The sequence below is a fragment of the Homarus americanus genome, unplaced genomic scaffold (assembly GCF_018991925.1).
Source record: "Homarus americanus isolate GMGI-L3 unplaced genomic scaffold, GMGI_Hamer_2.0 scaffold43265, whole genome shotgun sequence".
Taxonomy (NCBI): Eukaryota; Metazoa; Arthropoda; class Malacostraca; order Decapoda; family Nephropidae; genus Homarus; species Homarus americanus.
The window spans coordinates 42,923-70,130 of NW_024713151.1; the positions used below are offsets into that span (position 1 = coordinate 42,923).

General features: G+C 40.0%; 1 protein-coding gene across 1 annotated transcript in view; it reads right to left on the reverse strand.

Annotated features, from left to right (window-relative positions):
• Nucleotides 1–19,820, reverse strand: part of LOC121871438 (fork head transcription factor 1-like) — a 57,195-nt gene extending 37,375 nt beyond the window's left edge. The window contains exons 1-2 of the mRNA XM_042373739.1: nucleotides 19,711–19,820; nucleotides 14,519–14,675 (exon numbers count right to left, since the gene is read on the reverse strand). The gene's annotated coding sequence lies outside the window, so the exon portion shown is untranslated. The remainder of the gene's footprint in view (nucleotides 1–14,518; nucleotides 14,676–19,710) is intronic.
• Between the last annotated feature and the right edge of the window lie 7,388 nt (nucleotides 19,821–27,208).

The following is a 27,208-nucleotide window of genomic DNA, read 5'->3' on the forward strand; positions in this document are numbered from 1 at the left end:
TATGGCGGTCAAGTGGATACATCGCTCACCTTCTGCTGGTTCGCTTCCGGGGCATTTCCAGTCGACCCAGCTGTAAATGGGTACCTAAGTTTAAAGTTGGGGAAGTGAAGACAGTCCAGAGCAGTGTCTACTTGCGTACTGAATGCTTATAGTATACAGTATACTGTCTCTAACTGGTAGTCACGCCTATGGGACCCACTTTCAGTTCACCTTTTCAATATCGTATTATTCCGTTTTCCTATCAAACTCTTCGTTCAAGACATAGTCGAGTAATTGTCCAAGTGAATAGCAAGAGGTATATGTGATTCAGTTTCTCGTAGGAGATATGATGCAGAAATGTTCAAAAGCGTTGTAAAAATGGATACATACATTACATAAGTCCTCTGACACTAAACGGTTTATTTCGAAAGTAATATTATTCATCTTTTCTTAAAAGCTGAATATCTCGTGGCATGGCGGTGTGCGTGTTGGGTCTACGGTCACCCACACTACGGCTGTGAGATACGGTGACCTACAATACCGGGGCCACCCTAAGCTTTGTGTGACAGTAGCTTACAATATCAGGGCAACACTGGCTGTGTGCTTAAGTACCTTATGATACTAGGGCCACACTGGACTATGTGAAAGTGGCTCACATTACCGGGGCCACCCGGAGCTGTGTGCGACTGTGAAAACCAGTCAAATGATTATAAACCTGGTGCCTCCCCAAGGCATATGGTGTACGTTTAACATCAACCATAAGTTCTGGATACACACTAATGGGAAAATTTCTCTTCCCTGTTTGAGTTACCCAAAAAAATATTTTTTTTTAAGCATGATTTCTGTATAGTGCTGTACAGGTAGCTTCTGTGAGTAGCTGCGTGTGTCCTCCTCATGGCCGTGTAAATTAATTGGATATATTTACTGTAGGTGAGTAGGTCTGGTGAGTGAGCGGGGCTTTTGGAAGATTTTAAACGTGTGAGAGCTTTGGGTGGGTTAGGGAGTTGAACACAAAAATAAATTGAACAGTTGGATGAATTACATTAAACTGGCCAATAAACATAAAAAAATATCGAACAAACGATGAATGAGTTTTCATAAGATGAGTAACCCAAAAAAACTTTCACTCTCGGAGTCTCCAGACACCGTGCTGTTGCCTGAGCTTAGACGCACGCGAACTTAACGTAAATAACAAGAAAAAAACAGTTGTCAAAACCTCATGCACCTCTTTCCATATCGTTTATTGCCATCCATTTCCAAGAATTTTTCCCCGTAACGCTAAAGGAATGTTTACACGACTAAGCTCTGAATAAAAAAAAATATATCCACTGATATTCCTCACAACATTGCAGGGCATGATGGCTGGTGTCACCCCAGTGACACTGATTTTCATTCCACATTTTATGTAAGCGATCGCGAATTTATGGCTCATTCACGGCAGACGGAAATTTGTACGTAGTCTGAGGGATTTGGCAACATACTGTACGTTTGTACTAACCACGATTATATATAGCGAAGTAAGAGGAAATGGAACAACAACGGATAACAAAAGAAACAAACATTTTTTTCGGTTACCATTAAGTGGACCTTAATTATTAATATACTAGTGATACAATGTTTTGAAAATTTAGAACCATGGTAGCCGAGGTTCTGAATAACCAATGGATATACGATGACCTCAGTTACAGATAAGAACCATCGTTACTCCATTGTTTGCAGAATTTGTGATATTTTAAGTTTTAAGTAAACTTAACTCATCGGGGCAATTGACTGAAGGATAAGTTTACCAAGTGCCTGAAGGGTGAAAGTGGGAGCATCAAAAGATGTCATAATTATCGGTAACTGAGGACCTAAACATACGAACTCCAACTCAACTTAAGAATGAACATAATCAACCAGCACGAATATCCAAGGTAACTCAAGTGTGACAGAGCCAATTAGGGGCGTTTAGGATGCGCTGTAAGACCAATTACACAGCGGACTCTACATACCTGACGCCACTAAGATCAAACCTACTCGTGGTACAACAAAATAAAGAGACATTACAGAAAATGCAATAAACTACATGGCTTCAGAATATTTTTCGAAGGTATTTTATATAGTATCCATCACACTGTCCTGTAGTTCAATAACTAATAGAAAATATAGTCGACAGAAAAATATTGTTTAATATTTATTTGTATATACATTTTCACACTAGCTCATGCACTCGTCCCGTCGTGCTGTCCTGCTTATCACACACACTCGCACACCTTTCCTCATTCATACACACGCACCGCAGATATATGCATTTTACACACACACACACACACACACACACACACACACACACACACACACACACACACACACACACACACACACACACACACACACACACACACACACACACACACACACACACAGATTAGCTTGCATTTGAAGGTCAACAGTAAACAAACATACTTTGCTCTTGACATATTGACGTTTCAAAAATTTTAAATAATGCCATTTGTCAAAACATTTTTAATCTATTGACATTCTCGCATAGTCCACGTAAAGTAATGGATATTGTTGTGTTGTTTTGTTCCTCTTTAATCTTTTGGGGGAATTATTTTCTTGTGATGAGGAAGGTGAGTGGTGCAGGGAAGACAGTGGTGGGGAATTAGAGTTCATGGGCCATCCTCCTAAAACAAGACACCCTACATCGGATTGCTTTATAGACGTGTGTACTGAGTTTGGCAGAGTAATGTTTGCAGCTGTCTCCTTCACGGCTCCGGTTTTTTCCCCACCAGAATATATGTTCATTTTTGCCTCGTGTGTGGGTGTGTGTTCACCAACTTCTCTGAACACCAGCCACGATACTTGAGTGAGTTTGAGTAATATATCGTACACTACCAAGGAGTGAGCAGCGCTGACCAGGCTACCACGTTGGGCTGTGGTGTACAATTTGAGGTAATAATTCATTATCGCACGTCAGTTGTAGTTTATCACTCCTCCTGCTGGCCCCTAACTACTGGTGTTGACCCGTCATGTATTATGCAGTGACCACCGTGTTCAGGGTCACATTAGCTCGTCATGATGGAGATGAATATTAACAGCAAATTTAAAATTTTTCTAATGGTGATAAAGAGGATGAGTATCACCATAATATTGCTCAATATTCGTGAAAATAATCATAATTACGGTTAAGTATAGACGAGTCATAACTAAAAGCCCCTAAGTTTGTGAAATGTTCCATAAAAAAATTACAACTGCACAATTCTTACAAAATTCATGTAAATCTGCAGTCAAATTGAAAATTGTCTTCAAAACAATCCATTAGCGACCCCTTCTATTTACATCTTTTGGTTTCCTTCTTATCCGTATCAAAAATAATTAAACAATCTTGCTTTTTGGGCGAGCTTTTTGGGCAAACTTTAAATTTCACTTTACAAACTTTAAATTTCAGTCATAACAACTTCCTCAGTCTGTATGAGGATTAACTTTCATTTACATGTTTTGCCATCAAACACTTTGCATATTTTACGAGTATTTTCAAAGACTAAAAGAAACAAAATTAGTGAAGTCGAGAAAATATTTACTAGTTAGAATTTGCCAGAGTGCCGAGTTTGAGATAAAATGAATCACATAGGGATTGTTGGGGCGGCGACACGATATTTTCTTAACCTATATACATACATCCACACACATGTAGGCTACACTGTATATCGACCAGTTCTCACAATGACTTTGCTCCCCTATGGTCATCAATCAAAATACTAATACTAATATACCGACAGGAACATTTATGCGTTTTGCGATTACGTAATGATATTAGGTTGCCAGTCATGCATTTATGTTCATAATTTTTAAACTATACATAACCCCATAACCTGGAATGTTTTAGATAAATTGACTGATAATATTTTCTTCAATTTCATCAGGGTTTTTGTTATCGCGTCTTTTGTTACTAGACGTGTGTTTCCTTTTTTCTATCAGCCGCCTACCTGGTGTGGAGACCGATAGAACAGCCGCAACTGGGCACACCTTGATGACCAGTACAAACGCAATAATGCTCTAACTAGAAGCTCAATACAAGTGTGGGTGCTGGGATGGTGCTCCATCCCAAAAAACTTTAATCTCAAGTCCTATTTTGCAACTATTCTTTTACTAGTTCACCTTTCCCGGTAATCCCTCCAATTTACACCTCCCAGCCACCCTATGAGAACGTTGGCATAAACTGTGTTTTAGACTCCCTCCATGTAGTCATTAGCCAACGAGAATCTGAAACTGATCTAAAATCTGAAACTAGTACACACGATAAAAAGTATCTGTCCACGTTGGGCCCGATCATTTCCTAAATGATCAATAATACACCTACGCCACAACGTAACCACCAGCATGAACCACGCTACACACTGTTCGCAAGAGTAATCGAATTTCTTCTGAATGTGCATATAATAATAATACTATGGATAAAACAGGAAATTTCGCTAACAAGTGATATATGGCATTTTGCAATATCCATCGTCTGTGTTGTCAGATTGTTTCATAGTAGTTCACTGTCGTCGCCAAGCTCATTACTCTCTCAACGCTGCAGTTTTACTTTCTAAACATTAACAGTTACAGTTACCGCCCTATAGAGACTCGGACAACGGGCAAACGAGACACCAACATCAGAAGCAACGAGGATAAGTTGTGGTGAATTAGATGTGGATGCATTGTGCTGTTTACCATCTCAGACTTACCCATCAGTAAAGCAGTTGTAAAAAAATTGAAAAATACACTTACACGTACACTGTTAATCGGGTTTTCTGCATCGTAAATCTCTTACTACCAACTAGATCTACTTCTCTTAGCCTGTCAGATTAATTTAGCGTTGTACTGACGTCGTAGTTGTCACACACTACCATGTAACTTTTGTCATTTGTTCGTAGGCTGGAATCCAAGAGAGGCATCAACATATATATATATATAAAAGTTTCAAACCAACTGAAACCAAGAGAGTAACAAAATACAGCAGTAAGAAGGAAACTTTACTGCCCATACCTGCCGAATTATCGAAAATCTCCACAAGTTTATATTGAAATGTGTGAGGAACAAAGTACAGCAGACGTATTGTAACACACAAAGCTCCGAGTCCTTCTTTCCCGCCAGGAATAGCGATAAATTGATCTAGATTATTTTATCGTCGTTCGTAATTGCAATAAATACGATCCAAAAGTAACTGACGGGTTCTCAACACGTAAGGCGAGAGATTTAATCCTTTTGCTGTTAATGAACAAAAATTTTTCTCACAGATTTTTTAACCTAACTGCATCATTGAGCATGTCAAGAAGAAATTTATATCCACTAATCCAACTGGTACGCAATCTGATAATATAATGTAAACTCTCTCAACATGTAAAAAAAGAAAAAAATATTAATTCCACAACTAATAATAGATTTTAAGACATATTTTTTAAGATAATTCCAATTTTTTTATTCTGTTTTGTCTTACTGTATTTCCTCTCTTCTCTTCCTCATGTTATTTCCTTCTACGTTCTTGCTGCGTTTATATTTTTCTCTTTATTTTTATATTTTAATCAACCTTTTCCTTTGTTGTTATTCTCTCCTTCGTGTTCAGTCGTTCTCATTTTCTGTTTTCTGCTTCTTCGTATTCCATTTATTTTTGTGCACGTTCATCGTAAATTATTCTTTACAATTTTATGTCCAAATTGCTTTTCATCCCCATTCCCATTTCCCCATTGTTTCTCCTCCACTTCTCCTCTCAACTCTCCAATCACCTTCACCATTCCTTCCATCCATCCACGCATAATTTTCCCTATCCTCTCCTCACCCCCCACGCCTAAGCCCTCCCCCCTCCTCCCACGCCTAAACCCTTTCCCTTCCTCCACACTTAATTTCCCTCCTCCTTCCCGGTCTAATTCTTCCTCACCTCCCTCCCCCCCCCATCTCTCTGTTTCCCCACATCTAATATCCACATCTCCTCTCCTCCTTCTCTATCTTCCCTCCCACACCTAATTTCCTTCTCCCTTTCTTTTCTTCCTCACCCCCCTCTCCAATCCTCCCCCCTCCCCCTCTTTGGGTCGCATAAAACGAGGGCATATTCGTCCAGTATATCAGCGAGTTATTTACGCCCCGTTATCACGCGTTAGCCAGCACAGTTCTCGGAAACCTGCTACTCAATTCTGGCCTTGTTGGTGCCCCTTGGCTGGTGGTCTTGAGTGCTCTACTGTCGTTACTTGACTATTTAATGGGTCTCGTTCTTGGTACCTGCATGTTCATACCGTCTCGTTACTTGCATTACTGAATGCTTTATATTTTCCACGTCTGTTGGCCCGGAAGTTTTGTCTGTCTGTCTGTCGCCCTCTCGTTGAAATATTTTCTTGCTGCGTAAGTTGAGTGACTTCGTTTATTACTTTCATTAACTGAGTGTTAATCGATCTCTTGAACCGTTACCCAGATATCTGAGTGTTATGTTTTCCTGTAGAGGAATGTTGGAGAGTCTCGCCTTGTCTCGTAGGCTCAACATTTAAGAGTTTTATCTAATATCTCCAGATAATTGCCTCGAGTCTCGGTAGATCACTGTTGAAGGGTCGCTTATCTCGATAGCTGAATGATTAATCATCTCTCGACTAGCCAGCATAATATTTGAGTTTTTATTTAATATAACTGAATGTGTAAATACCTTTTCTCAAGTTAGCTAAATATTTTGAATGTATATTGTCATAAATTATACACGTGCACTTATCTTACTTTGCCAACTGAATATTAGCGTGCCTCGGTCTCATTACATGAATATTTTATTCCGAATCTCAAATTATCGCAATTAAACAATGTGATTTAGTCGTCTTGCACTTTCAGAAGTTACACAGACAGACAGTTGCGCTCCTGTCTCACCACACACACCAGAGACTGTCAGAGAGAGTACAGGAAAAGAAAAAAGGAAAAGGAAAAAGCAAAGGAAGAGAGACACTTAGTAAATTATCTCCCCCTAACACCTTCACTACGGGGAAGCCATTTTCAATATTATTTAGCCAACGCCAAACGAGTTTATTCAGTTCAGAGGTGGCCCCGGACACAAGGGGTTAAAGTCAAAGAGTGAGAGAGAAAATCGAGAGAAAGACAGAAAAGATTGTAAAAATAAAAACAAAGAGAGACACAGAGAAAAAATTGAGTAAGAGACAAAAATAAAATAAAGGGTAATCACACAAATATAAAAAGTGGAGAGAAAAATGAAAAAAAAAGATAAATCAGAAAGAGAGAGACAGACAGAGACTACTTAAAAAACAACTTGTAGATGAATTTAACTTTACATCAGTCATGGCAGGAATAAGGCACCGAAGGCCCAGTTCACCAAGTAACTACCTGACGATAGTTAAGATTGATTACCGATAATAATTAGAGCGGCACTTGTCGGGTGCTTAGTCGACCCGACCCTTACGACCACTCTCCTGACGCCCTTGACCTTCCCAACGACCCTTTCAACGACCTGTCTGATGGTCTTCTCGACGGACGACCTCTTCATGACTTTCCTCGTTCTATCTAACCTTTCTAACTCATCCAATCCCTTTCGACGACGCTCTTGGCTTACTAATAATTTCAACAATTCTCTCAATTCTCTTAAGGCTCTCTTATTTTCTTTCCTTTTCTATTGTATTAATATATTCACTCGCCAGACAAGCAAGTGTGAACAGCTCGTATGACGCCAGGGGAGGGTGATTGGGTAGGGGGTACAAAGCTACGGATGGGGAACGAGGGTATGGGTGGGGGTTATGGGTAGTGGGTGGGGGTTATGGGTAGGGGGTCAGGGTGTAAACACAAACCTTCCATCTTTTAATCAGGGAAACTCGCCATGCGCAGTGAAATCCAATACTGCTGCACATCTCGCACACTCAAGGCCACTGGCCACCTTACAACCACCACACACGTGTACTTGTCTCTGGTCTGTGTGCGTCGTACACGATCACACATGCGCGTACACTGAGCTAATACTTAACTGGTTCAACAAAACACAATATTTCTAAAGTTCTTGGGTGATATACTCAGAACATGTTATAAAGTGAGAGTCGCGAGGATAAGATAAAAAAAAATATGCTAGAATAATTACGGTCACGCTACAGCAAAGTTTCTGACCCCCCCCCCTACCATCGCCACCTACTATCCCATTTAGATATTTATTTTTGTTGTCTGCCCCGCGCCTTGTGCTGTGCCCGAGAGTTCGGAGGTTCAAAATATGTGTTTTCTAAGATCAGTTGTAATCGCAATATAGATAATGACGTCTTAGGTCTTTAGCATGATCAAAGCCTCTAACCACTTCACTACTGGACGTCACTTTAAGTATTTTATTTGGTTAACGTCAGACGATTTTATTCAGCACATAGAGAGACTTGCCCAAGGGGTTAAAATAATTATATTAGTACATTTATGGACGTGTTCGATTTTGTGGATTACCCAAAAATAAATTCGCAACATGAAGAATTAAAAAATTAAAAAATCTTTATGAAATTCCTCAATTTGATAATCAACTTTTATTTACATATTTCAGTCGTCCGGTGTTGTCTTCTCTCTCCAGTGGATTTCCTTTTAATTTTGCAAAATCTAAAGATATCAACAATAATTTATGTGAAGTCGAGATAACATCCAAAATTTAGAAGTTGTTCGGTGCTTTGCAAAGTCCAAATATATTCACACAAACAAACACTGACTTCGACTATTGTAAATGAGCAGGCAATAGTCTTGTCTGCGTTTAATTCATAATAACGTGTTTTATGAAGTCACTTTTCCAAATAAAATGTCTGCAAGTCCTGACGCGTCATTTTGTAACATAGACAAGATATTTAGCACGCACGTAACCCAAACCATTAAGCAGAGTACTTTAATGTCACTGTCATATGATAGTTGGTGAGGCTCTCAATAGAAAAGTTTTTAAAAATCCATCTTTCGCCAAATTACAATACATTACAAAATTTCAATAATGATGTTCAGAACTCTACGGCTTGGTCTTGTTCAGAAAATCTTGAAGCCGGATCATCATACTACTTAACAGTGATCTACCTCAATCATGGCACTGTAACATGATACTATTATCTATATTAAGTCACTGTTGTTCTGTCATGAGTTATGTTCAGTGGAAGACTTGCATGCAAAAGAAACTTAAAAAAATCAACTAAATATACTCGACCTGACGGTTTGTTAGCGTGCATGTAAAAATAAAATTAAGGGCCTTGTACATGCTTACAGTTCAATAATGTAAATTCACCTTTGGGTGCAGTGACAATGTGGTGACTTTTTATTAATTTTCAACAGAGTTTCGAATGACATGAAGGAAGTGATGAGAGAGAACTTTTTAGATTAGAACATTAAGAACTAAGCCATCTATGAACCCGTAATATCCAACCCCAGATGGACGGTAAGTTTGGCCATTCCTCAAGGCATTAAAAGGTGATCCTTCTCATTATTCTAGGATATTTTAGACATTGAAGTCTGAGAAAAATAGCAAAACAATAACAAAACATATTGTTACGTGTCTAATCATTATGACACATATGATTAGGTCAGATCTCGCCTCAACGCCTGGCATAAATGTGCCTTGCTTTAAATTTCCTATGGTATTCAGACTCACTTCGGATTTTTTTCCCCAACACATAACACGTACTAAATATTTTACTAGATATCTTACCACAGATACATACAGTAGCTTGAATACAAATTGCGATTTCGAGAAATATTTTGTCTCTGTCAATTGTAGAGATGTAACAAGATCACACGTCAGGGCGCTGAAGATATTCTATGTTCACATCCGTATGTAAGATTGGAGTGAGTTCTCTACACGTGATGTAAAGTCGTCGTGAAGGAAAATCTTCTCTCAATTTTAATGCTCTCAAATTCACCTAAAAGTTTCATAAATAGAGGTGCACGAAAATATATAATAGCCTCATTGAATCTACAACACAGAATACACAGTTGCTTTACCCTGAGTGAAAGATAAAAAAAAATTCATATATAAAGAAATCCAAGAATCCATCTCCTGAGCAGTTCCTACAACTCACTTTGTGCTGCAATTTAATATCAACATTCACATAACAAGTCCTTCTCTGACTACTGATCAGTCTGTCCCAAGAGTGAAGTTACTAATGCCTTAATTCATTTAATAAGAGGTGTGGCCGTAATTACACTATAACTCGCAAGGTTCGACAGTACAGTTCGTGAGCGGTGTTTACCTGCCATAATGACCTCACTAATAACGTGTAATACGCACTATATATCGTCATTATCCCCACCTTGATTGTTATGTGTTCAGGGGGGGCGAAGTGGCCTACACCTCCCTGCTGGTGAGGTGAGAATAGCAACAAATTATGCAATGTGCGTAGGAGGAAAGGAGTGAGAGGGAGCAGGGGAGGAGTCATTGGGAGGAAGGGGGGAAGAAAGGGGAGGAGGGAGCTAAGGGGGTATTGTGATCGAGTCAAGGTGGAAAAGGTTACTCATGAGGAAGACCAATGAGATTGTGTTATGAGTGAGCCAAGGGAAGTGATTCTTGGGATTATGTAATATGTAAGTCACTGAGGTAAAAGAGATACGTCAACACCACTACAACACACCACCGGCATTACGTACGATTCAAGCCATGAGACAGACAGACAGACAGAAACAGAGACAGGCAGACAGAGGGAGGCGAATATACAGACAGATAGAGACAGGCAGACAGAGGCGAACAGACAGACAGACACACCAGTAGCGCCCTGACCTGGTTCCTTCGTCCTGAGTCTACAAGCCACTCAGTTTTTTGCCCGTCCATCCAGTTTGAACATTTACTGTAGACTAAACTATAAATTTATAGAATTTATTAAATGCGATATTTTAGTTATGTGTAAGTCACTACACGTAACAGCTAAGAATCGAACCCTTGTTTATAGATTTCTTTTTATTGAAAATTATCAAAGAAATAAACAACGTATACTGTATTAAGGTATATATATATATATATATATATATATATATATATATATATATATATATATATATATATATATATATATATATATATATATATATATATATATATAGAAAGAGAGAGAGAGAGAGAGAGAGAGAGAGGGAGAGAGAGAGAGAGATGAAAAATTTGAACTCAAACCAGTGAATGTTGGTTTTCTGTATAAGGCTGTCTCGGAACTATTATGAAGACGGTGGATATTACCATCACGGAATGGTAGAATATTGTCCTTTTCCAATTCACAAGTAAATTTGATGTTGCCCCATCGAGTAGTGGTCCTCTCCACCCTGCTATATGGCAGCGAGACATGGGTCACATACTGGAGGCACCTCAAGGCACTTGAAAACTTTCACCAACGTAGTCTACGTTCCATCCTCCGAGTTCGCTGGGAAAACAAGAGAACAAATGCCAGTATTCTTGCTGACACCAACTGTAGAAGCATCGAGGCTACCATTATCCATGAACAACTACGCTGGACTGGCCATGTTACCCGCATGGACGACAGTAGACTGCCAAAGCAGCTACTTTACAGTCACCTTACGAATAGTTAACGTAACTCTGGCGGGCAACTGAAAAGATATAAGGATAGTCTGAAGGACAAACCTGAAAAAGGTGCCAAATCGACCCACTCACTTGGGAGAAGATTACTCCACATTGTAACGCTTGGAGGAGCACCACACGAGAAGGTGTCAATACTTTTGAGTTATCGCGACTGCATAACGAGACAGACAAGCGCCAACGCCGGAAAGAAGCTGCCGCCGCCCCTCCCGCACTAGATGTAAGCCCCCATATGTGCAACATCTGTGACCGACCCTGCCGGTCTCGTATCGGCCTCTTTAGTTACCTCAGAACTCAAAACCTTTGTGACATCCTTAATAACTTATATCATTGTATTATAGCTGGATGATCGTCATACTCGATCCGAATGACACCAAAGTAGAAGTGCTAGTAGTAGTGTGTGTGTGTGTGTGTGTGTGCGTGAAATATGGACCCAGGTGTGTGAAAAGGTCGGAAAATAGCAGGTGTGCATACCATGTGGGGAGGGGGGAAGTAATGGGCTAGCACCTGCACGAGATTGATGATGTTCAGTGGCACCACCACCCTCTCTCGTGATGGTGGTGGTTCTCATTCCCCTTAACATTTTAGCCGAGTTGCGTGTCTTTGTTGGTGTTACTCTACATTATTTTATACTCGTCTGTTCTTCAATCATTCCATCTGTCCCTCTTCAGTCGTCAGCATAACTACAGTAATAGTATTCAACAATAAATCACATTCAGCGAGCATGTTTGTAAGCATATGCGTAGACCCGATTACATTTTCAGTGTTTGTAATAAAAGTGGGAAAAATCGTCACCGCTGTATGTAATGTGTGGGTGAGTGACTAACTCAACCTTGTGTAACTATATTGAATCACACGTGAGAGACAGACACACACACGACCGCATGAATGATTTTCCGATTTAAGATTATATATTATTTTGCCTCAATGTAGCTCCGACTTTTGCACAGGTGGAAAATCGAGCCAGTTTCACGAGTTTCTTTACTCATGTCGTTATTATAATCAAAACCACTAATGGAGTTTCCTCTGGTGATGCTCTTTAACTTCCTCCATGTACTTACTTACTGTACCATCTTATTTTCGCAACTGCCATTCCTTACTAATCCATTTCATACCCAAAATCTCTTTATTCTCCACTTTAAATCATTAGACAGTCCAAGCAGTTTATTAGACAATTGATTTGGCGAAGAAAATTGACAAGTGCTTTCCACACATAATCGACCATTCAGACAATATTACCGGGAATGTTCTATGTTCGGAGCTCTAACTGTACTTTATCTTTTGAAGGTTCAGTTAAAAAATGAGTTTCATATTTCAAATAGATTGATGGCAAAGTGAGATGAGGCAGGGGGAAGTACGCGCTCCCGCTCACCCTGCACTTTACTTGGTCTCTGCTTTGTGCACTCTGGTACTGAGGCCACAACCAGAGTGCTCGAAGGTGGCAACGTTATCCAAGGAACATAACAATTAAAGCATGGAAGCTCAAAAAGTCATATATTTAATTTTCAAATGGATTAATTTCTTGTTTTCATGTAGATAAAAAAAACTAAATGCATTATCAAACTTTTCCGACAACGTTAATTTAGACAGAGTTAATTTATCGTATCCGTAAAGAGTGCCGAGTGTATAAAGTAGTCTCACACTGCCCAGTAGACGTGTTTAGTTTTGTATATCAACAGTAAATCTGCATATTCTTTCTATTTTCAGTTTTCATTCATCGTTAATGTGTTTTGTCTTTGGTTGTTCCCCTGATCGTGCTCCAGGTGTGTAATCGTTTACTTTCAGTCACTGAGTCTGTCCTTTTGCCCAGTACAGTATAGTTCTCACAGCTTCCCTACAACTGTGCTGCTGTTTATCTTCTTTACCGTCTTTTTAATTATCACAAATTCTGCCTCGGCATCACTTCACCATACTGTCGTCTGTGCTGTTCTTCAATGATTTATTTACACTGTCTTTCATATTTTGCATGTGTCCTCTCATTAGTTTTAATTTTTATAAAGTCATGTAAAATATACATGTCTGTTGCTTGCAAGATGACATCTCTGTGCCATGTATTACGTATATATACAAGAGAGCTTGATCATGTACAGTCACGGTCAAAAGAAATCATCTACTCCACCACCTAACCCCTGTGCATAGACGGGTCCTTTCTGCACGGTAAACCACATGGGTGGAGGAGTGGGGAATGATCGACTTGGGGTGGGCGTTTATGGGAGGGGGGGGGGTGATGGTGGTATGCGACGCAATTTGCTCATTAACACCTTTTGTTTGGCGATTTATGTGCCTATTTAGATGATCTCATCGTCGTCAGTAAAGATGCAGACAGTCATCTTGGAAAATTCCAGGAAGCTTTCCTGAAGCTTTTTACAGCAGGACTTAAGGTTAAACTTTCTAAATGTCAATTTTTAAAATCAATGATACAATTCCTTGGTCGTGTAGTCGACGGAGACGACATTCATGCAGTTGACGTCAAGGACAAAGCCATTACACAGTTCCTACGTCCTACAACCGTTCATCAAAAATAACCTCGCCCATGCCCCACTGTTACCACGGGAACGTGAGACACCAACGTAATGTTCGCTCGCGTTTTTATTGTAGGAACCGAGGAAGGCTCTACAAAAAGTCTTCATAGCCAGATTTGAACAGTTTTTCGGAAGTTTATAAGACATGATTTAAAAAAATGCATTTTCTAGGGGTCATTGTGGCCTTCATTTTATACATATCAAAGTCAATTATTTTATGTGGCACCACAAGGGGCTTCCACACTTGATACATACAGCAGATTCAGTTTTTGATAAACGTATACGAATTTTGTTTTTTACATCCCTGCCATCTGCTTGACATCTATTAATCGAGCAGATTGGATTAGAAACAAGATCATATGTGTAAGCGTGAACACGTCTACGACGGCGACCAAGAAATTTTTCGTTGAAACATGCTTGTACATAACTTGTGAAACATTATTTTTAATAAATACACGAGGAAATCAACATAGCCGATAAAACAATGACACTCAGCACTTACCTGTCACTGCGAAGAGTTTGAGTGCGGGAGCCTGACAGAGCAAGGTGAGGGTGGTCAATGTGAGGTAGATGCAGCAACAACACCGCACAATTCTTTCCGGCACAGTAACAATCACTTCATAAGGCACATATTTCCAATCTTTAGGCACATATCAGTTCTGTCGAGGATGAGAAAGAAACGAGTTACAGCAGTCACATCACCCATAATAACTGCCCCTCCCCCCCACTTCACCCACAATAACTGCCCCTCCCCCCACATCACCCATAATAAAAGCCCCTTCCCCCACTTCTCCCTCAAAGAGGCTACTTGGGGTGCACCGGACAAACTATCCGGTTGAATTATTAACCTTTCCAAGTGGCCCGCTATACTTTCTTGTATTACAGTATTCGCTGCTAATTTTAATGTCTACGAAAAATTGCCGGTAGCCTCGTATTTCCTGTAGCCCGATCGTTCATCTGGTATCATTTAAGTCCCGCTGTGATCTGTACACCGTCCGGATAACTTTAACTCTATTATCCTTGGCTCGGCTCTCCCGCCATGGCACCTTATTTGGGGCTGATTAGGTAACATTTGGGACACTAAGTTCTTGTATACATATTAATCTTTACGATGAGTTCCGTACTTAGCTGACACTGAGCTCCAGTGTTGTCACCAGTGTGCCCTGGTAGTACATTGACATTCACCCTTTATAAGCATGTTTCCTTTGAATGCTATCCATTTCAGTGTTTTCTACACAAAATTCAGATTCTACATTCTCAAAAACATGGAAATGAACACTGAAATCCCCTTAATTGACGAATACAATAATTGTTATGGAAAAAAGTAAAATCTGACATCCACATTTGGCGGCACAGCGTGGAAAATGGCCTCCATCATGGAATTTTGAGTGTCCAATCAGAGAGATTTGATAATTAACCCGTATTGAATCTCCATGCCAATTTTCACGCTTGCATCACCATTTGCAAGATTCCTCAGAAATTGACACTTAGACGCAGAATGGGGGTGAACCACCGTCTGATACAAGGGGAGGAGCTCTGCCACAATATCAACATTATAAATCGTATTACAGAATGTTGAAATGAATACCTTTGATAAATGAATATAAACTAGATCTAACATCATACACATGCAACAAAGAACATAAAAACTGTACCCGGGCTTTTCTACGCAATTAAGGGACATTGGGTAAGTTACAAGAACATGCCAAACAACTTGTATGATTGGTTTTGTGTGAGGTATTTTTTTTACAGCTTTAAGCCTTTTTTCTTTCCATACGACGCCCACTCATTTGTATATTTTAACAGTAAAATTTCTGGACATTAAAAGAATTCCCTGTGAAAGTTTTCTTTAGTTTCAGACCTTCTCTACATTTATCTCCCAACTATGAATGATTGTGCCAAAAGAAAAATAAATATAAAAACAAAAACGTAATAACAATAATAAATTAAGAATAGTGGAAGCATATTAAGGAGACCATACAAAATATGAATCATGGCTGGTAGAGGTGGGGCCTGGTGTCACTTGAGCCAACTGGACAACATGTACACAGGGTTACACTGGAGGCTGCACCCATCATCGAGCGTGTGAGCACTATGTTGAAAAGTTGCTGTAGTGGGCTAGTGGCACACACAAACCCTAGCGAGGTGACACGCTATACCAGCTAGCTAGGGCAGGCCACACAGGTCACCACACTGCAGCAGCTCCGCCACATACATAAGAAGCTGAAGGATTAACACGTCCTTAGTTTCGTACTAACTAAACTATTTACTTGTAACACCAGTAAAGTATGCCACTTCTTTGCTAAACACACTATATACATATATATTAATTATTAATCGTACTCACAGAGTGGACGAGTGTCAGCGGCGAGGTAGGTCCCGGCTAAGTGACGCGGGCCGCGACCTGCCTTGACGGCCTCTCACAACAGCTCTTGTAAAATGAATCTTTAGTTTCGAAACATCAAACAACAGCTCGAGTAAAGTGAATCTTTAGTTTCGAAACATGCGAATTTCGAACATGTCACCCAGGATACTATCACCCAATTTTACACCCTAAAGGCCACGATTTAGCAACATTAATTCGTTTCGCTTTATGAGCAGCTGTCACAGTTTACTTCGTAGCTGTTCTCGAACACAACTCAAGGTTATGAAGCAAGTTAACTTTGCATACTCCTAACGGACAAATTACCCAGTAAACTTACAAAAACTAGCATTTGTTTCTTTTAGCTAATGATCTGCTTTGCCGTCCAGGCTTCGGAAAACGACCCTTTGGACAACTCGTCTCGCCTCCACAATATGTTTGCTTCCAAAACCAGCCTTGTGTAGGGTGTTAATGCGGGTGATAGTATTCTGGGTGATCTCCCGTTTAGGTGAAATGCCTGGACGAGCGACCACAACACTGAAGAGTACGCTCGATTTATGGAAAATTCCACGAGAGATCGGTCAACCACATCACACCCCTCTCAAGGTGTTTTGGACACTGAGTTAATATGGTATCTTCCATAGCGTTGCCATATGAGTGGACTACCTGTCACATTAATCATATTTTAATTCCGCCCAAAGGGAGCCAGCTGCAAAGTGGTGGATCACGTGGTCCGCCACTTTTTATGGCGGCCACTGTAAATATTTAACTCCATATGTGATTTTATTAGGTGCTTTCTCAAAAGAGCTACAGTTCTAAAAAAATCAGCCAAGTCAAAATGCTAAAACTTTTGCCGGTGCACAATTCATACCTGGAACATTCTGGCTAAGGAAACAAATTTAATTTCAATATCTCTACCAGATTAAGGTAATCGAAGTCTGTGTGAATCAAGTTGTCAATCAAATCATCCCCAAATCAATCTTAAGAAAACCTACCTTACTCTGTGATCGTTATGTTGTAGAGGCAAGTATCTATTAGGCTCCTGGTAATCCCCGGGGACACCATTTTACATCTAGAATCACATATGAACCATTACACATTTATGAATACCTGGCTGGACTATACTACACACCTGTCACCACATGAGTAGGCCACTTCATACTTGTCAACACACGAGTGAGCCACTCCATACCTGTCAACACATGAGTGGGCCATTACACACCTGCCAACACATGAGTGGGCCACTACATAAAAGCCAACACATGATTGGGCCATTACATACCAGTCAACACATTAGTGGGCCACTACGCACCTGTCAACATATGAGTGGGTCACTACATACGTGTCAACACATGAGTGGGTCATTACACACATGTCAACTCATGAGTGGGCCACTACATACCTGTCAACACATGAGTGAGCCAATGCCAACATATGAGTGGGCCACTACACACTTGTTAACATCAAACTGTAACACTACAGATACTGTATACTGACACCCGAGTGAATCACTGCACACCCTCAGATCTTGCCGTCGTCAAATTCACCCTTCTCAATACTTGGTCTGATACTCATAAACACAAGACTACCACGTAAATCCTAGACACGAAACTGCGATATGAAACCCAACCAAAAAACTGCCACGTGCCACTTATGACCGCGAAACCTCCAGGTGAACGCGCTAACCTTTACCTACGGTGCATCTCCATTACCTCCCCTCCTTCAAACACACCTGTGACACGAGCGCGTAAGGAAAATGTAGAAAGCTCGTCCCGCTTGCTATGATCACCTTGCCCAGACCACTGTAACACCCATCCTTCCTCCCTCACTCACGAGTTATTCTTTATCCCATCCTCGCTTATTCACACCACCAAAAATACGTACGAAGATAGAGAAAACCTTTTGTACTTAGTCAGGTTTTCTTCGTGACTATTTCTAGAAACGTATTTTAATGTACCAACCTCTCAAAATTATATGATTTAAAGATTCAGATTAATATAATAAAGACATTAAATGTGATAAAAAACAAATCATGAAAATTATAACCGCCCAAGTGTTATATGGATAAGGCTCGAGTTTGGGCAACATTCAAGGTAAATTTTATTACGTCTCATATCAGTATTACATTTAAAGGTAATTTGTAGTGCACTAAAAAGCATGTTATTACAATTATTATTTGTAAATGTGTTTCAGTCAGTGTTATCTTCCAACATTGTCGCGGGTATATCGTCATCGAATTATAATCGTCTCGCCATAATTAGAAAGTCAGACGTGGCTGTTTGAGCTAAATTTTTGACATAATCTGTGTAGAACAACTCGATTCACATAACTGGCGCTGCATCAATACAAGAGGTTAGCTGTTGTACAAGACAAGACACCTATCTGTTGGACTAACACGTCATTCATCTCATCATCACATATAATCTTACAGTCAGCTTGTGGCATGTGAAAATAAAAATTCGTTTAGTTTTCTCCCAGAGATGACCAACTGACCTAATGCCGTTCCCTGCGTGGATGACGCCTTCTGCTGTGTTCCGCCTCCGCTCCTTCTATAGTATATCGTCTAATAGTGATCAAAGATACAGTACAAATAAGAAAATTTCATTGTACACTACAACGTTGCCGTTCATTTTAACCAGCGTTAACTTATCTTACATTAATTCTGGTCTGGCTGCTCTGGGATTCAATTTATGAGTACATGGGGTCTTTGGAAATCTACCTCTATGGCGCATTGAAGTACGTGTTTGTGCTAGAAGGGTTTACCTCATCGGTTTGTACGGTAACTTGTACCACTTTATCCGATTAATTCATTTAGTTTTGCATTGAAAATCAAAACTTTTACCCCTGTACGTGGTCAAATTAAACATTTTCGAAAGCGACGTGCACCACCTAGCAATAACGTGTCCCGGCAGCAGTAGCAGTGAGGCAATAACTACACTTCACCCCCCACTCACACCCATTAAGTGACTCTGTAACAGCACCTCACCAATACCCAGTTGTATTTTCTTCTTGGTGTGACAAGTCAACCAGGATTTTAAAAGGTGAGGCCGACGATACGAAGGTAACGGTGAAGTCGAGGACCCAGAAGTTGTCCATGCAGGACCGAGGTGCTCAGCATGGACACCTTACACCTGCTACTCTAGTCTCTGCTTTTCTTTTCGTATCACCATCATATAATCATTTCACAAGCAACGTTTCCTCCTCCACTAAAAATATTAACAAGTTTATCGTAAGCTTTGTTCAAATACACGGTTCACGACTGGCACACTCAGCTAAAGCTTCTAAGTCTTCACTTGTCATGAATAGCATACTTTGCAAATGTGTTCACATACCTAAAATTAAAGGCAAGGCCACAGACTAGGTGATCACAGATCAAAGTACTAAGTATATCATTGAGGTGAGGCTTATGCCCGCCCGGCCTGAGAGTCACGTGAATGGTGGCTGGCGGGCAACTGGTACTCCCACAGCGGCCAGGTGGCACCTTCCTCACCTGGCGGCGATTCATGCAACCACTCAGATCAATATGGAACTGATGACTGCTTTCCCTCTCTTGGAATTCTGTGGACACTTAGTCCTGAAGTGTCCATCTTCTTCACACGTCCAATATCTTCTCTTTTCTACATTCTTCTCTGTATTGCCCTTCTCTCGCTCTCGTTTCCGCTTGTAACAGTCCTCCTCTGTAGCTCACAGTTCACCACTGTTAGCTCCTCTCATACCACCGTGATCTCACCACACACTTTTTGTTTGTGGTTTAAATTTTTCACCCACTTCAACTTTCACCTCATGAAACGCATCATCCCACCTGTTACTCATCACTTGAGGTGCCTCATTCTGCTCAGGAATTTTCTTGTCGATCTCTTCCTGCAGCTGCTGTAGTTACTTCTGTTCTTCGCTCTGTTCCTGAATTTTCACTTTGCAGCTGCACATTTTCATGTTTCTGCTCTTCTCGTTGTTCTTGCAGTAGTTGTTTCTATTCTTCTCATTGTGATTGTAGCTGTTCTTGCAACCTTGTTTGTTGCTCGTTCTGTTCTTCTCATTGTGATTATAGCTCTTCTTGCAGCCTTGTCTGTTGCTCCTTCTGTTCATCTCGTTGTGTGTGAAGAATTGCATCAGATCAGCCATAGAAATCTCCCCTTGCCTGCCTTGCCTTCTGGTCTGGACACCTTCACCTTCCATCTTGCCTAATATTTCACTGCTAGGCTATCCCACTCCTGACGCCAGTGTTATGACCCTCCTTTTGCCGCTTACCCTGCTCCCATCACTGGTTACCAGCTGCCCGGGTCCTCGATACAAAAGCAGTAGATATATCACAAGTGTCGTTGAATTACCACTGGCTGTCCCACCAGTCTCCGGTAATTTCCCGACGATCGGCATCAGTGTACAGGCAAACAACAGAAAGGTAGAATTCCACCTGGTCAAAGAAACACACTTGTGCACTTTAGTCCTCTTTAATAGCCACTAATTCTTTACAACACTCTTAACAGGATATTGTCTTCACAGGTGGACTTCTCACTTCGAATATATAGTCAGCCCACTACCAGTGTACAATGGACGAGTTGTCAGTTCTGGGTAAACATAAGAAATACACTCTACCACGTTCGTAGTGTGATACGGTATATAAAATTTTTAATAAATGTTTAAAGTCCTGCTATAATAGTCAAGGTAAGTTTACTTCTCTACAAACAGGGCCGCCATTTACAATGACACTGTAGTGGATTTCTCCCCTACAAACGCCGTTTGTCGCTGCGTAGCCGACCCCACGAATTCCCCAGTGTATGCCTCGTGGTCTAGGTCAACCAGCGCCGCCCACGGAGCGGGGGTCAACTACTAAGCCATGCCTAGCCCCCGCTATTTAAGACCTGACCTCGTGGTGATCTCTCTCTTTCTACCTATACCAACCAGCCAGCAACACCTCCTCCTCCTCCGCCTGCCTGGCGGTCCTTGCTCCCGCCGGCAAGCATGGCGACCCACAAGCTGTCCTCCTCTGAGCACCCTCACCAATCAGCTCTCTCTACATCACGCTTGTAACCATGCTGCCTTCCCAGCACCAAGCTGCATTGTACATCCAATACAAAATGTATACAGAGAGCACATTGTGAGTTTCCTTTCTCCATCCCATCCTGAGAGCGAACACAAACCCATACCCCACAACACCACCACCTTCCCTGCAGATGATGCACGGATGGAGACACATTTAGAAGTACTGTACAGTAATAACATTGTCTGGACTTTTTGAGAATGCCTGGTGCTAGGTAAACATGAAAACATCTCATGCAGCACTCAACATCGTTTCTGGTAAGTTAAACTGAAGTGTTGTGTGCTTTTATTATCGTGTTACATCATGAATGAATCATTGTATGTGTTCAAAACTGTATATTTTCATTTATATATGTGCTTGTATTAGATTTTTGGTCAGACAAATTTAACGTGGGAATGCATCTCAAATTATATACTGAACAGTATACTTTCAATTAATGGAATCCGATATAACACTCTCTAAGCGTAAGGAATTTTTACCGCTATTTTTCACTCGATTTAGTGAATTAGTTCACTAAATCAAGATTAATTACTTTAATACGCTCACACCTACGGAGCCACCTCAGACACATGATATGTACAGTCAACCGAAGTTGCACTGACCCCACCCTGGGTCTCGTGCTAGTAATTTTACCTGGCAATACTTGGTAAAGTAAGACTGTATGTAATGGTGATTGTGATTGGTGAATCTAATTTCTGCTGACTCACTGTCAGGATAAATATTAAACAAACCAAAGGTAGCATCTTTATAATAATAATCTATTCATTGTTATTTAAAATCAGAAGTTTCCAAAATTTTGTATATTTACTTAAATAACGAAGAAAATTATATTAATGAATTGGCAAATCAACTACAACCACAGCTGCCACAAGATTCTCATATCAAATTTTTTTCATTATTTACTTTTACTTTTATCCTCTTCACCACTGATCGGCTCGTTAGCCGCTTGTGCGATCGGTCACGTCTCTGTTATGCACTGTTGGCAAGTACTGGGCATGTAGAAAGTTTTCTATCCACACTAGGGCATTTCCCCGAATTCAGTACCCTTCCAGTTTGATTTTCAGCCTTTTATGGGGGTACACTGTCGAAAGTCTTGGCAAAATCTAGGTATATATTGTCGATATATATACGAACATTTGGAAACTTCTCATGATCTTAAATAATGATGAATAGTTTATTATTATAAAAATTCTATCCTTGGTTTGTTTAATATTTATCTTGACAGTGAGTCAGCACAAAATATATCCACCAATCACAATCACCATTTCATACAGCCTTACTTTACCAAGTATTGCCAGGTAAAATTGCAAGTACAAGATCCAGGGTGGGATTAGTGCATCTTTGGTTAACTGTAAATACAAACATTAGAAACAATATTCATTTCTTACCTTAAACTAGGGGGTTCGGTGTTTGTTTTCATATTTTCTATAATTTCCAAACTTTTTTCTAAATGACAGCCGCACTCTTTTTTCACTTTCTCCCCCACACCACTTCCTTTCTGAGACTTCTGAGAGACTTTCAGCATGATTTCTAGGCACAGTAGTTAGTTGTCTGAGATGTAAAGTGAGAGGTAGCAGTGAACAACACACTGTGGTGGCAGAACACAAAATGAGTGGATGTAAACAAACCCCAAGCGTTTTATCAGTTATATAAATAATTTGGGACACTGTATCTCCATCCATACAAACTGTACCTCATTACTTATTGTGCTATATGCTTGGTATCATTTGTTTCTGTTTGCTTTATGTTTGGTAAAAAACAAAGAAGTATAATGAAAAACTTCATTTAAAAGCAAATTTCATATTTGACTTTGACCTTTTATGATAAATATTTAACATTTTCAAACATCCTCTCTGAAGTGCTAATGCCTTGAAATCCTTTGCATTTCGATAGTCTAGATATTTAACATTACTTTAGAGAATAACAGGTCTGCTTAACCATTGTGAAAAAATTTAGTTTGAATAAATGGACAGCTACATGAACATTTTCTTTGAACCATTCAGTTATTTGTAGCTATAGATGAGGGGTGTGGTTTATGGGCCAGGTTAGCATGGAAATAGTATATCTGTAGTGTGTTTACAGGGGCTCGTCATATAAACATTCCATAAATCATTATCTTTGAGATATTTGTTTTAATATTGTTTTAATTTGATTCCATATAATGTTTATTATTGCAAGTTTCCTTCTGATGAATGTAAAAAGCACAGCACTGCCACTCTGTACAAAACCTGTCGAGCTCCTGTAAACGCACCAGTGAAGGGGACTGTACATGTGGATTCTCATGATTCAGCAGTTAGAGGGTTACCCCCATCCCTTGAGAATTTGTTGAAGAGTTGCTAAACCACCGACAAACACCTAATTGTGTAAAACTTTTATTGTCATTTACCCAAGACATTTTTTGCTTGCAAAAGGAACTCTCTACCTATTAAACAAAAGCAGATATATACACTTCAGAATGTAATGACAACCTCCAATGAATTACTGTACCTAAATTCCTGACAACTGAACATACAGTATATGAAACTATTAACTGGAAATCATCAAAATTATAACATCCATAGTGTTCACCGAGGTGGCACATATTGTGCGCACAATACAAAATTACACATGAACCAAGTCGTTATTAAAGCCATTTACTATATCTCTATTTCACTAACGGGATAAAGCATTCTCCCGAGTTTATTAATCTGGATAAATCTAATCTCAAGTGATAGTTGTTACATTACAATTAACTGGGTTTATGTGTGATAGACAAGCGCAGTATACAGGTATACCTTGATTTACGATCGGGTTTCATTCTTGAAAACCATATCATATACCTAATACTGTACTGGTATATCATATTATATTTATCCAATCATTACCATTATAAATTGGGAGATACATTCCTTGGGTAGGGTGGGGGAAGAGGCTTTTTCAACAAGAAATGTAATAAAATAACACTAACACAACTTACATATCTGCATGCATGAAAATTTGAAATACATTACAGCATTGATAGGCCTTTAATTAAAAACAAAACAAAATTAATTTGTTTAATAGTTGCCACAGTTGACTGAGGTAGTTCTAAAACTCTACTGATGGCGGTTGTATTTTTGCCAGCCTCAGTGTGCCTTTATCACCTCCAATTTAACATCTAAAATGATGGATTTGTGGGATCTCTTACTACTAGGGGTATTGCTGCTGCTGATTTCACTTGTTAATCGCTTTCTTGACATCTCTAAATAGGATAAATCATATGTTATCTTCATTTTCTTTAGACGTATCCTGCACAGTGGAGTCTTGACAACTGACAAAATACAAATTTGTAGGTACATGTATTATACTACCTCTTTTGAAAATTTCGCTGTCAAATACAGTAAACCCTCGATAACTTGGAATTTCATATAACTCGGTCTGGATATGGTCTTGGAATGTATTATAGTATAACTCGGGAAATGCCGTGATATATATATATACAGGTATATATATACAGTAATTATCTTGTAAAATCTCAGCATATCTGGTCACAAGGTTAACACTTGCCACACTGCACTCCAAGCTTGGTCGGTCTGGTGTTTGCTGGCTCACTCCACCCAGTACATGGACATGGAAATGGAGGGTGCTGTAGCAACCCAATATTTTGGGTATAAAGTACTATACTGTCCATTGCGGCACAGAGTATCTAGAGCACCAGAATTAATATTTAACACGCCCTGCTAAAATTTTGTTCCTGCAGTACTAATCCAGTAACACACAACCACCTCCCCCATTCATGTCAGAACTTCTGTATGCAGAACGACTCCACTATTACGGTAAATCCAATGTCGTAGATTAGATTTTATTTAATTTACAGTTCAATTCATTTTATCTGAATCTTCCGGATATCCTAACTTCGTCCCCTTTGGTAAAAATTATAATTTAATCCAACAACCCGAAAGCAACTGAAGTTATTTATTCGTGTCTGACACCTGAAGCGCTATAATAGCTTTTTAAAAAAAAATTGCTGTGATAATAAAATTGATACACAGCATCAAATACAATAACACAAATTTTATGTACAAAAAATAGCTCCTTCCACACTCAAACCATCATCTAAGTGACACCACAGTTCAACCACGCAGTCAAAAGTCAACCAGCTCCTCAGCAGCTGATCTCTAACCCACCACCACACATTGTGCTTTAGTTAACCATGCACAATTTCATGTCATACAATAAGACCTACACTTAATATGTAATTATAAAATACATTTATTAATCAACTGCATTAAACCAGCAACACATCAGCAGTGGGAGATGAGCTGCTACTCCTGGGATGAGGGGCCAGGCTGTGGCTCCTCGCATTTTGACTTTTTCTTGAAGGCATTTAGGATTGACTGCCTTTTCTTGAGTTTTCTCATGGAGCAATTCTTTGTAACAGGAAATCATGTCGAGAACACCTCTCTTATCCTTGCTGCTGTGCTCCCAGTCTGGGTCATTCTCAGCAAACTGGTCCATGATTTCCATGATCTTAATGATGGTATCACCGAGGAATGCTGTGGTGAGGTTTCTCTCTGGTGGTGTATCTGGATCTTCTGTATCAGAATTGTCAGTCTTACTCTGGATGCGTTGCTGCACTAATTCCCGAAGTTCGTCCTAAGAAAGACTTTCACCATGAAACTGCAGTAGCTCCTCCACAACATCCACTTTGACATCGCCCAATCTTGCTTCGTTGGCCAGCTTGACGATGTCAGTGGCTATTGCTGGTGATGTGTCAAAGCCTAGGAAATATGTTGTCTGAAGGTGCGACAGAGGCAGTAGGCCTTGAAAATTGATACGACTGTTTAATCCATTGGCTGGATCAAGGAAGTTGTATTAGGTGGAAGGTAGACACCCCTTTTACAGGTATGCAGGTCCGAAGGGTGTCTACATTCTCAGGGTGGCCTGGCGCATTATCAAACACCAACAATGTTTTGGGTTCAAGGTTTTTTCTTTCACAATATTATTTCACTGTTGGGCAAAATTGTGACACACACCACTGCTGTAAACTGCAGATTGTTACCCAGGCCTTTTTATTTGATTTCCAAATCACAGATAGATGCTCTTTTGAAAATCCCTTCATAGTGGAAGATGAGCATCGATTTCAGTTTGAAGTTTCCTGAAGCATTGCCCCCAGCAGTAGTGTTAAGTGGTCTTTTGCAATCTTGAACCCAGAAGTATGCTTCTCTTCTCAAGAGATGAAATTCCTGGGCAGCCTACTCGTCCCAACTAGCAGCCACACCACGAATGCAGATGCTGTGCAAGTTACTGCACCGTTTGACCCGATCAAACCAACCTCTGTGAGCTGAAAATGCCTCAGTCATCTCCTTCCTGCAGGTGCCTGAAGATGCTCCTTGCTTTTTCCATGATGATGAATTGGCTTAATGGCAGGTTACATTGTGTTTGGTCATCCACCCATATGCTTAGCCTACCTTCCATTTTTCCTAACGAGCTGCTCCTTGAACAAGCCACCTTTGTTGCTGTTAACTTTGTGGTTATCATGGCTGAAGTTTTTTCTTATTTACATTCTTAATAATAGTCCTTACAGTCAATGTAGTCAAGTTGAAAGTAGCACCGACATCCACCTGACGGTCACCAGCTTCCAATTGCCTCAACATTTGTACTTTTACATTCAAGCATATACTTTTCCGTGATATTTTAGACACACTAACGGCATTAAAATTTGAAGTGAAAGTGTGCAACAAATTTGTATTGTACTGTAAACAGAGTGCTTGGCGCTGATTGGTCGAGTACGTAGAAACAACAGGAGCTACTCTTTGCGTGTTGTCAGTGTT